Here is a 12376-nt window from a genome sequence, read left to right as displayed (position 1 = left end):
AGTAATGGAATTCTTACCTACATTTTTTTTTTCCTTGGAATAAATGGGGGCTACCTCTATCATCCACTTCACTCCTAACTTCACCAAGCCAGGGGTAGTTCCATTTAGGCTTATAGCAAAAGGCAGCTCACAAGTGAAGAAGGTATGAAATCCTCAATTCTTCCATGAAAATGAGACATCCCTTTCTTATGTCTCAACATTTCTTCTCACTAGCCAGCTATCATCAAGATGTCTTGGGAAGGCCTCCATCCCATTAAACACTGCCTCTGCAGTACCACTGAAGAACACCTAGGGTGAAGGCGTAGGTCCGCCTGCCTTCTTTCTGTCCATGTTTCTTGGGTGCTTAGGGTTTCTATCTCCCTAGGGTCCTAGTGCCTTGGGAGGGGAAAGGGAGCTCTTCCCTCTATCTCAGAAGTACTGATAGGGCCAGGTTTCCTGTCCTAAACCTGCCAAGTCTATTTCCTGCTGGGCCTCATGGTGTCTACGTTTTCTCCACAGTGTGTATCTGACTCATACCTAATAAAGGACTCTAGAATAAGGAAAGTGGGTCTGAGGATAGGTAGTAAGCATAGGTCATTATACAGGACCATACAATTAAATTTTCTTAATTTTGGTTCACATTTTCACTTGTTTACTGAATGGAATAAATAAATATTATGGTGACCCAATCTCCATATAGTCACCCCTAGGTTGAAAAAATTGTTCTTAGTGGATGAAGAATTTCCAAACAATTATTGTACTTCAAAAGATGCTCATTTAGGCATTGTGTTGAATTATGTGCTACATATATTTTTGACCTAGTATTTCCTTTTATTTGGGTAGGCTATAATCTTTCTTTGATAAGCATTTGTAATCTTGAATTTCCCACTTCCTAAGGGAAATAAGCAGATTGTGAAAGTTTCTCTACTACATCTTCATGAAGATGGTAATGAAGTACACAGATATTTGATGTTAATGTACTTCATTTTCCCTGGGGGACCCAGGATGTCCTAAATTGTAAATATACCTTAAGCAGAGAAGTCAGTGTTTCAATGCAGGTATGACATCAACCCTATGTCTCAGATTTTCACTGATGGGTGAAAAGGCCTTTATTAGGTCAGTGTGACCAAATAGTGTTAATGTGGCTTGCTCTCATAGGGAAATGAGATGTAGAAAAGTTAATTTTAGGGTTTCAGACTTTATCAGAATTTATAATTGAGAATACGGATTGGGGCTCTAAATCTGAGACTCTCAGATAGTAAACAAAGGGGAAGGAATATTAAACTTTTTTTTTTTTTTAGATGGAGTCTTGCTCTGTCACCCAGACTAGAGTGCAGTAGCATGATCTTGACTCATTGCAACCTCCATCTCCTGGGTTCAAGTGATTCTCCTGCTTCAGGCTCCCAAGTAGCTGAGATTACAGGTATGCACCACCACATCTGGCTAATTTTTAACCTTTTTAGTAGAGATGGGGTTTCACCATGTTGACCAGGCTGGTGTTGAACTCCTGACCTCAAGTGATCCACCCGCCTCAGCCTCCAAAAGTGCTGGGATTACAGGCGTGAGCCACTGAGCTGGGCCGTTTAACTTTTAAAGAGGCCATTTTCCAGAAGTGGATTGTTTTGGAACTCAGCACAATTTCACATAGGATTGAAGTTATAAGTGGCAATTGCTTTAGGCTAGTATACACACATGCAAATATAGAGCATAAAGCCTGTGAATCTGACGCTTGGTCCAGGCATGGATTGAGGGAGCTGGAAAAAGATTGGATTTTTATAGAGCACTAGCTTTGTAGTCAGAGCAGGCTGGGGCATGAAGTCAGGGCAGTTCTAGGGATGGCCCTTGGCACTATGGCCTTTCGGTTTATTGAAGTCTGATCAGTAACCACAATACCATATCAATTTCACTTCCCATGTACTTATTAAATCTGTGAAATTGTCTTTATTTTTATTACCACCAACATAGCACCACATCCCAACAGAACTCCTGGAATAACTTTCTAACTCATCTGCTTTATATCTACTCTTTCTCACTGAGTCTTCATAATACAACCAAACGGATCTTTTAATGAACAAATTTTGAGGGAATCGTGGCTGTTTCGAAATCTGTCAGCAGTTTCTCATTGTCCTTACAATAAAGCCCCCAATCCTTACTGAAGTCTACAAGGCCTTCCACAATCTGGGTTCTCTGTACTTCTGCAATCTCATACTGGGTCGTTCTTTACAGTGATCTTATTTCCATTCTCAAATACACCAACCATTCCATGTTGGGACCTTCATGCCTGATGCTCCTTTTCCTGAAACACTTTGACCCAAACTCTGCTTGATCCATGGGCAATATCCTTGTATTGGTAGGTTCTCAGAGGTATTCATCTATGATTAAAGCTCAAAATCATAAAACATTGGATAGAGGACTTTCACAGGCTGATTAAAACATAGAACTGGATTTATTTGATTTGAAAGTCTTCAGCATATCCTATACATAGACACATACACACCCCATTATTAAAACGAAAAAAAGTTTCATAAAATATGTTAGTTTATAAGCTGCCATTTAATCCTTATGAAACAGGAGAGTTCCCTGACCCCCCTTTCAGGACATGCAACAGGGGTGTGGCTCACCTGTTTGGCCGCTGTGCACTCAAATCCCTTACAGGATGGGGAGCACACAGATAGGCAGGTGCAGGAGCTGGAGTGAGTGCTTTTGAGCTCTGGCCCTATGGTAGCATCTAGTGGTTGGTGCCTGTGACTTGCAAAACCCCAGTGGGTGTGCTACAGTGCTCTTTTAGCTCTGCTGTCTGCAGATGGCTTAAGTGTTAACCAGCTCAGTGCCCCCTTTGTACCTGGGTTCTTGTCTGTCATCCAGGAAGAATCAGGTCACACATGGACTTAAACGTTGGTGAATGTGGGGGGTTTACAGTTGTGGTGGTGGCTCTCAGTGGGATGGATGGGGAGCTGGAAAGGGGATGGAGTGGGAAGATGATCTTCCTCTGGAGTTTGGCCGTCTAGTAGCTGATATCCTCTCCAACCAGCCCCAGCTGAACTCCTCTCAATGTTCAGATGTTCCATCTCCTCTTTTCTCTGCTCCACCATTCTGCTGCTCTTCTGCTCTTCTGTTCATCTGACTGTGGGCCCTGGAGTTTGAGGTTTATATGGGTACAGGATAGGGGGTGTGGTGGGCCAAAAGGCACCTTTTGGGTGCAAAAACAGGAATGCCTGTTTCCATTTAGGGCCATGGGTTTCCAGGCTTGAGGGTGGGGCCTTTGCTGGGGAACCATCCTTTTCTACCCAGCATTTCCCTGCCTCCTGTCTGTATCACTTAGAGCTAATGTTTTAGTTCATAATAGTTAAAATCACAATTCAAACATGAATCATATCTTGATAATTCCAGGTAGGGTAAAAAAAAAAAACCTTGATCAAAACATTTAAATTCTATCAAATGTTATTATAAGGTAGGCAGATTGCTCTCCCAAACAACAAGCGGTTATAATGAAAAGGAGACTGTCCTTCATTTGCCAATTAATTGATATTTCCATAAGTAGTTACTAGTAAAATAATTCTAATGTTTAATGTAACTTAGGTTCTATTCAGTGGTCATTTACTGGTGTTCTATAGGCCAGGACTAGTCTACATGTGTTTTGTTTCATCTATTGCATATTAAAAACGTTTGAAGCAGTATTTAATAATTGGGAGAATTAAAATAATGGAGACTTCTGCTTCCCTTTGAACATGAAGGCACTGATGCCTAAGATCCATACTCCCCACATGGAAACAATCAGCTGGAGAGGAGTGGGAGGTATTCCCTTTAGGTACAGCAGTGTTTCTCTAACCTGAGTGTGCATCAAAATCACCTAGGGGGCTTGTTAAGCCACGGTTTTGTGGGCCCCACCCTAGACTTTCTCATTCAATAGGTCTGGAATGGGGCCCCCAAATTAGCATTTCTAACCGGCTCCCACACGATGCAGATGCTGCTGGTCAGGGTCAGAGTCCACACCTGGAGAATCACTGAAGTGGGGACTATGCTTTTCTGTTCACAGCAGTGCCCCTACTTCTTGTTGATTACATTAACCCGAATATCCACTGCCATTTATCAAACTCACATTATTACTTTTTGCATAATTAGAGAATATTTTTCCCTATGTATTTATCTTGAAAGTGTGAAGATAACAGAAAAAAGGAAAAAACATGTTTGTGGAAGGAAAGAATATTCCAACGTGCTTGCTATGAAAACACTTGGCCATCTTCACTCATGTGCATTTCCTATTAATGCATGACTTCTGGAGCCTTTGAGTTTGTGAGCTCAGTGTTATGGTACTTTTCACACAGAAGAAGACTAAACTTAGACAGTAGGGCCTTGGCTTTTAGTCATTCAGACCTGGGCTTAAGCCTCTGGATCTGTAGTTTACTAGCTCTGTGACACTGGGAAACTTCTGAATCTCATTAAGTCTCATTTCCTCATCTATAACAGAGGGATCTTAGTAATAACTACTCCACTGGGTTATGGTAAAATTAAAAAATTGAATGTGATGTGTCTAGCACATAATAAATGCTCAATAACTATTATTTGTCAACATATTTGTTGGATTGTAATACTAATTTTAGAATAATACAACCATGAGCTGGAAGGAGAGGAAAGAAACTAAGCAGAAACGGAGTCAGGAAACTGGAAAAGCTGAGTTGGGAAACTGGAAAAGCTGAGTCAGGAAAGTTAAAACCCAGAATGAGTGGAGGTTTGCAAAAAGCACAAAGGACAACAAAAGTGGAGTCTCACAGTCACTTTTTGAGTGAGAAAAATAAGAAAAGAATATTGATTACTTAAGGAAAATTAATGTTAATAGACAATAGGAGAAAAAATTCCAGAAATATTGAATTGGTGTTAGAATTTTTTTCTTTTTGGTCAAAGAGAAGTATTTTCAGTCAGAAGGGAAAAATAAATATTAGTAAGAGGAATCTAAATTCTTAGATTTCTCTAAGAATCAGAAAGAGCTATCCAAATGAGTTCATATTAGCCATGTTTGTATAAACCAGGTCATTGGTTCCTGAGAAAGGGCAGGTAAGGTTGTGGAACCATAAATGACAATTGATGAGGAATTACAGAGTATGAGCATGTGCCCATACATCCACAGAGACCCATTTTAATTCTGAATTCCAAAAGAAAGAAGAGAAAGTGTCTACTCATTCTCATAACTTTATGAATTATAAACCAATAAGCTTGATGTGTACCCCAAGTGAAGTAGTAAATGAATCGATCATCAGCATTTAGGAAAGGAAAAGAATGAGTATAAAGTGGGGTCACTGGTTCTTAAATGTAAGTTTTATCAGTATACTTATTGTCTTTTTTGATAAGATTATTAAACTATTGGATCATGGAAATGATTCACTTAGCAACTATTTATTGAGTACTAGTTAGGTGCAGGCACATGGTCTGTTTCATTTTTTATTGGAGAAATAGCCAATATGGTCATGTGCTAATGAACATGGGATACAATCAAACATTCTAGGAAGAATGGAACAGAGATCAAACCAAGTATATACATGCACACACAGAAAGATGGTCTTTATCAAAATTGGAAATACAGGAGTTGCTGGATGAGATAATAGAATGAGTTAATTTTAGGGCTTGTGTTTAAAATGTGTTAATGATGTAGCTACAGATGTCTATTAACTTACAGACATGGAGCTCAGAAGGCCCTGGGCTGGAGATAAGGATCTGGGAATCATTAGCTTGTACAGATTGTCAAAGTTATCACAGTGCCTGAGATTTCCCAGGAGGGGCATGTTGAATGAGAGCACCCGCCAGAATGCAGGGAGCATGAATATCTAAGAAAAGAAGAAAAAGAGCTTGTAAAGAAGACTGAGAAACAAAGAGTGGGGAGGCAGGAGGAGAATCAGGAGAGAGTGGTGCCACCTGGCCAAGGGAGGCGAGACATTCCTCCGAAATGCTGATGGCCAGCTGCATTTGGAAGCCTTGCTTCGGTTGTGACACCAATCTGCACTGATGTGGGAGTTTTCTCCAGCAGCTCGTGCTGAGCTAGCAGGGTGTAGGAGAGGAAAAGGGAGATAGACTGAATGGTCTATATTAGGAGGTATGCAGAAATAGTAAAATGGAAGAACAAGGAAAATAGTAAAGAAGTTATTAAAGAAGTACATTCATATGGTGCTTAAATTTAACACAATGTGATGTTGGGTGGGCAGCCAAAATCTCAGTTGTCTTAATTAATACTCAAAAGTAGCATAATTGGGCTGTGCATGGTGGCTCATACTTGTAATCTCAGCACTTTGGGAGGCTGAGGTGGGAGGATCACTTGTGCTCAGGAGTTCAAGTTTACAGTAAGCTATGATTATGCCATTGTACCCCAGGGTGGATAACAGAGCGAGACTCCATCTCTAAAAAAATAAAAATAAAAATAAAAATAAAAAGGAGCGTAGTTGAAAGAGTCAAATCTAGCAGAGGAAAATATTTAATAGAGATGCATATACATTCTACACTTTGCCAAGGAATTGTCAGAGTGCTGAATGAAGCAGAGACGAGGACAAATTCCTGTGGAATAAAGCTAGACACTTACTCCACCTTCTTCTTTTCTCTTTACCCTAAAGTGACAATGAATGTTTAATTAGTATTTTCTCTTTTAATAATGGATTTTTAAAAGGCAATGACTTGAGCCAACGTTTTTTCATCTGGACATAAGATAACCACGTGGAGGTCAACTGACGTTCAGATTTTGTAGCTGACTTTCAACTCAGTGATAATATTATATTGCTAATAATATAGGTAACATTTTATGTGTTAGGTAGTTTTACATGTGTTTATGTGTATAGTAGATCTATGAATCTCAGTCCACAGACTGCATTGACCTAGAAAAATAACATTTCCTCTAACTCAATTTGATGTTTTATCTTTGTACTAGCAGGCTAAGGGTAGCAATCTCAGATTATTGTTGGTTTCTCTCTTCTTCCCGGGGATTGAGACAAAGACCCTGTTGGGATTTACTTAGTACCTTGAGCAGCACATTGAGGGAGGGTGAGCCTTCTGGTCCCTGAGCCATCTGTTCCCATTGAGTCACCCTGAGACAGTATTTGGCTTGCAGCATGGCCTTTTAGAACTGGAGGCTCACATAGATGTTTTGCTGCATACCTTGAGGGCTGAAAATCTTGTTTGTTTGTTTGTTTTTGAGATGGAGTCTCGCTCTGTCACCCAGGCTGGAGTGCAGTGGCGCGATCTCGGCTCACTGCAAGCTCCGCCTCCTGGGTTCACACCAGAAATCTTTAAGAGGCAATGAACTGGTGTGCCTAGACTTTGCACGAAGCCATCACTTTGGGGTATTGCTACCTCCTCCTGGGAACTGCCCAGAAAGAAGGGAACTTGGCTCTTGAACCCCTCATTTTGTCTGTTCTCATCATTATCTGCTCTTCACTCTCCTTGCCTCAGACCTCAGAGAATCCTATTTTAGGCAGTGGGTGGAGGAAGTCAATGCTCTTTGACCTGTCTTTCTCCCACACATTTGATCTTTACATCATCCCCAAAATTCTAAGTTCCCCCTTTTAAAACACAGAGACAAAAAGCGCCAGTTGGCTATTTATATCTTCTGACTAATTGCCTCCCCTTCCTGAGGCAACGAGTGCAGGATTGCCTATACACTTGGAAAAGTGGAAAGACCAGAAGAAAAATGGACCCAAATAACTCTCCCTCCATACCCACATTAAATTCTTTATTCTTATAGCAACAAAATTAGAAAATTAGCTGAGGGCTTTGCTATTTGCTTTAAAGCATCCTTCCAAATCTAAGATTGTATAGTTTTATCAATGTTAGGCTAAACCAGTTGGTTTGTGCTGCTAGGAAGGATGGAAAAAACCATGGGGCAGATGACAGCAGCTGATCAGACACTGAGAGCAAGGGCCTTGGACCTCCAGCCGTTTAGTTTTGAGAGTGCTCGGAAAGATTCTTAAGAAATAATAATGACCAAAACGGAACACTTCTCTGATGCCTAACTTTGGACTGTGCCTCTGACCATTAAATGGAGGTTTTCACTTCTCTGTGTGGCCAGGCCTGGCTCTTTCTCAACTCCAGTTTCTCTTCTGATTGTGGCTCGACAGCATGTCTCAGTTCTTGGTGACTCTCAGTCTTCCGCCTTGGAGTCAGGACCGTGATGCATCCTGGTGGCCTCTGAAATTTTATAGAACCTTATTATCAATGAACATTGGTCAATATTAATTGCATAGAGCTCTGTGCTAAGGTTTTGCATATTGTAAAACTCAAGGGGCTTATAGTCATGTTGGAGACATGGGGTGTGTGCATAGTCCAGTGCAGCATGTCCCAAGCACCCTCTATGCGATGGTCCCAGGAGTCTGGGGAGGGAGAGTAGCACGAAAAAGAAGTATCAACTGCTGAGCCAAAAAGGCATGCACTGTGACACTTGAATTGCAGCTGCTTTTTAGAACCCTACCTAAAAATAGCTCAAGCTCAATCTGCAGAAATTCTGACCTTAATGGATATGCTCGAGTTCAAGAAAGATGATTTATTCTTAGATCTTTATAACCAACTGCGAAGGAAGTCTCAATCTCAGCAACATCAGTGATTAATCCTAATAATATCTGTCTCCCAGACACATGCTTTGAAGATGAAATGAGATGATACAGGCAAAACAACACTGATTGCAATTCAGATATTTACTGGTACTGTTCATTATTCTTATGTATTCAAGAGGTACAGTGGATGCTTTTACATTTTAATAAGGAATACTAGATACAAAGTGAGGCCCTCCCCTTACATCCACCAAATTGATCACTGTAGTGTTTGCATCAAAATAGCAGTATTGGTATCAAAATAATCAGATTTTGAATGCCTCAGAATACCCAACGCATCCACTTCTAAATTGCTATTTAAGATGAATGCTCTACCTTTTATATTGCCTTTTTGAAACTGATTCAATCAGAAAAGTACTTTGATGTTGTAAATACCTACACATCAGCTCATCTACTTTTAAATTAATCAAAATATTTAGGCATCTTCACAGAAATTTCTCATATTCATAAAACAAGGCAATAGTTATTTACTTCCTGGTATGGTAATGTGTTTTAGGAAATCTCTATTTGACTTGCATAAAAGGAATAAAAGCTAGTTTCATGAAACTCCATTGTCAGAATAATGAATGTTTTAAAAATACACTATTCAAAGCCTGCCCAACTCTCTTCCTCAGGCTATGGAGAATGTTTCTCCAGTGAGTCTCAGAAGGAAGGAAACCCTTCCTTCACCCCACTTCCTGTGCCTCCTTTAGAGCTGGGCTTGTAGCCAGGGTGAACAGAGAATGGCAAAACTGTTAAAAGGTTAACCGTCAACATGGCGTTCTCAGCATCTCTCAAAGGCACTTAGGAAACTAGATGCAAGGAGATGAGTAGCAGCCAGAGAGCACCCCAGAGAGTACACTTGTGCTTATTATTCCACATGATTACATATTCAAATTGGTTTTAATTCCTGGGCAGCCATGGGGATGTTGGGGGAGGTGGGAAATAGCTTGCTGGAAAGGCGCAAGAACGGCGGAAGGAGCTGGTCTGGCATTAAAAATATGCTGCAGATACTTCCCTAAGGCAAACGAGCCTCACAATTATGAATTCAGGCAACAAGAAAAGAGCTGTGGATCTAAAAAACGAGGTTGATTTTCCACGTTACATATGGTAATCCCTTTCAATACATTAAGAATTCTACTTTGCATCGGCATTATAGACTTCTTTTTCTTGAATCCTTCATAAAGGGCTTTTAAAAATTCTAATGTAGCCAGGTAAGTTAACCCATACCCATGCTGCCTTATAGATTCAAAAACCCCAGGGATTATGAGTAAATGTCTGTGACATTTTAGTCAGCTAGAGTTGGTGTTAGGAAACTTTTGAGGGTTCGTGGCTACAGATATAACCTTTGCCTGTCTTCACCAACTGTGGTTTTGAGAGGATTCACAGTGGTTACGTTTGACGGTGTGGGCAGAGGTAGGGGAATTTGAAAAACATATGCAATTGTTTACTAGCTTTGTATGTTTGTAAACTTTCAATGGCACTTTCAAATAAAAAATACTCAGCATTTGAAAAGCCATGTGTTTTATTGCTAGAAAATAGAATAAATGGAATATAAACATGTAGATAGCAGTGAGTATAATCTATTTAACACACATTATAGGATTTAAAAATCCTTATCAAGTTTGCCATTTCATCCAGGAATCTGTAATAGAACCTAATTGAGATGTGTTGTGAGACCTGGAAGGATTCATCACAGGAGGATGGAACTGAATTAGGAGGAGGTGAGACTCAGAGAATGAAATGCAGCAGGGACTTGGAGGAGATGGATTGGACTCAACACAGCATTATCTAGAAGGTATGACAACAGACTACAGGTGATAGACCATGTAATAGCAGGAGAACCCAACATGAGGGCGTGGGCAGTGAGAGTTTTGACAAAGAAGAATTTCAGAGCAAGGGATATTCAAAGGTCTAAGTAGCTCTGTCCAATAGAAATATGTAGTTAAAATTGTCTAGTAGCTATATTTTAAAAAGTAAAAAGAAACATATACAATAAATTCTAATACTATATTTCATTAAACTCACTATATCCAAAATATTATCATATCAACTTGTGGCAATAGAAACACTTCAAGTGCCCAGTGGCCACAGAAACACCCGGAAGTCAATCAGGTCTTTGGCACCAGGTAAGTCTATCAGGTCAGAGAAAGACCAACATCATGACTGGATGGAAATGGGCATGTTAAATGGACGTGTTAACTGGGTAATTTGCAGAAGAGAAAATATGAATGGTTAGACAATTTATAAAATAATTTCCACCTCACTTGTAATAAAAACTATAAAAATTAAAATATCAGCAAGATATTATTTCTCAGCTGTCAAAATAGCCAAGGTTAAAAAAATGGAGTTGTTTGAAGGTATGCTAAAACTCACATGATGCTGTTAGCAGTATAAATTGGTATAACTATTGGAAAATAGTTTTACATTTCATATCAAGACCTTGGAATTGTTTTTCTTACTTTTGGAACTCTACAACAAGAAACAATAACAATCATTACTGAATGCTTATTACATGAAAGATGATATGTTTAGCACTTAATTATTTTAAGTCTCTTAATCATCACAACAGCTCTGTGAAGTAGATGTTATTATCCAGTTTTAACCCTATGAAAATAAATCAAAGTATGGAAAAAAATTATGGATTAATATGTTATTAATAGCATTGTTACAAAAAGCAAAAAATAGAGGCAAAAAACCAGATTTAGTAAAATCCCTAATACTTCAGAATCAGGAAATAGTTAACTAAATGAAATTTTTCAATGGAATCAATGCATTTACAAGAGTGCTTTTTAAAGAATATGAAATGACATGGGAAAATACGTATCTTAGTCTACTATTGCCTTAATAAAGCCATATAACAAACATTAAATCTGTGTGGCAGAAAACAATAAACACTTACTTATTTTGCATATGTTTGCAGGTTAGCTGGAATAAGACTCTGCTTTTGGCTTCAGGTAAACCGGCCTTGGATGCAGGCTGCAGATCTGGTCTCAGGTATGTTGCTCTGTATTCATTTTGGAGTCCAGGTTGAAGGGATACCTGCTACCAGGGGTAAGCTCTTCTCATGGGAGTCTCCTAGCGGGCAAGAGGCTGAGTGCAACCACGCAGCACATTGTAAGCATCTGCTTGCTTCCTGTCTGCCAACTTCTAATTGGCCAAAGCAAGTCACATGGCCCCGCCTAAAGTGAGGGATGGGGAAGTATCCTCTGCTTTCCTTGAGAAGATGGCAAGAATGAGTTATGTCTGATTCTCTTATGAGGGAAAAAAAGAACTGGCACCAATAATTCGATCAACCCTAGTCTGCTTTCCATTACCTTTCTTCACATCCCTCCCACAGGTGCTTGTGTCCATCCCAAAATCCTTCCAAATCTCATCCCCTGCTGGCGTCATTCTAATAGCAGAAGAGTAAGATGCACATAGCGGTCATGGTTTATAGACACTGTGAAATCCTGGTTGATGAATGTTGTCAGCTTCCCCTACCTTGGGAGAAGGGAATATTCTTACTGGCTTAGACCCCATTACTGCTCCCTGGGCTGAGCTCCCCAAATCTTAGTTCATTATTTCTCTGTGGTTTTTGGCTCTACTCTTTGGGAGGTCCCTTGCCAAAATCCCCCTTGGTCACTTCTAAAGAAGGCATTGGAGAATATGCCCTATTTGGTGTCTGAGTCACCCTCTCAGCCTGCATCCTCCCTGTGGAAGGTTGGGGTAGGAGGAGACTAGAAGAAGTTTTATATCTCAAAAAGTCACAATCGCTTTTAGTTCATGTTAACAGAAATTTTCTCAATATAGATTTTTTTTTTTTTATTCCCTGTAAATGCGGGATTTCTGGGCCA

At 39.9% G+C, this 12376-nt stretch overlaps 1 long non-coding RNA gene across 1 annotated transcript; it reads left to right on the top strand.

The window, feature by feature from the left end:
- The first annotated feature begins 9307 nt into the window (after positions 1-9307).
- Positions 9308-11547, top strand: LOC126935706 (uncharacterized). The gene is made up of 3 exons (XR_007719282.1): positions 9308-9754; positions 10182-10338; positions 11464-11547. It is a non-coding gene; the product is annotated as an uncharacterized LOC126935706 (long non-coding RNA).
- The last annotated feature ends 829 nt before the right edge of the window (positions 11548-12376 follow it).

This window comes from Macaca thibetana, chromosome 14, assembly GCF_024542745.1.
Source record: "Macaca thibetana thibetana isolate TM-01 chromosome 14, ASM2454274v1, whole genome shotgun sequence".
Taxonomy (NCBI): Eukaryota; Metazoa; Chordata; class Mammalia; order Primates; family Cercopithecidae; genus Macaca; species Macaca thibetana.
Note: the sequence above shows the minus strand (reverse complement) of the source record. Positions and strands in the feature narration are given on the sequence as shown.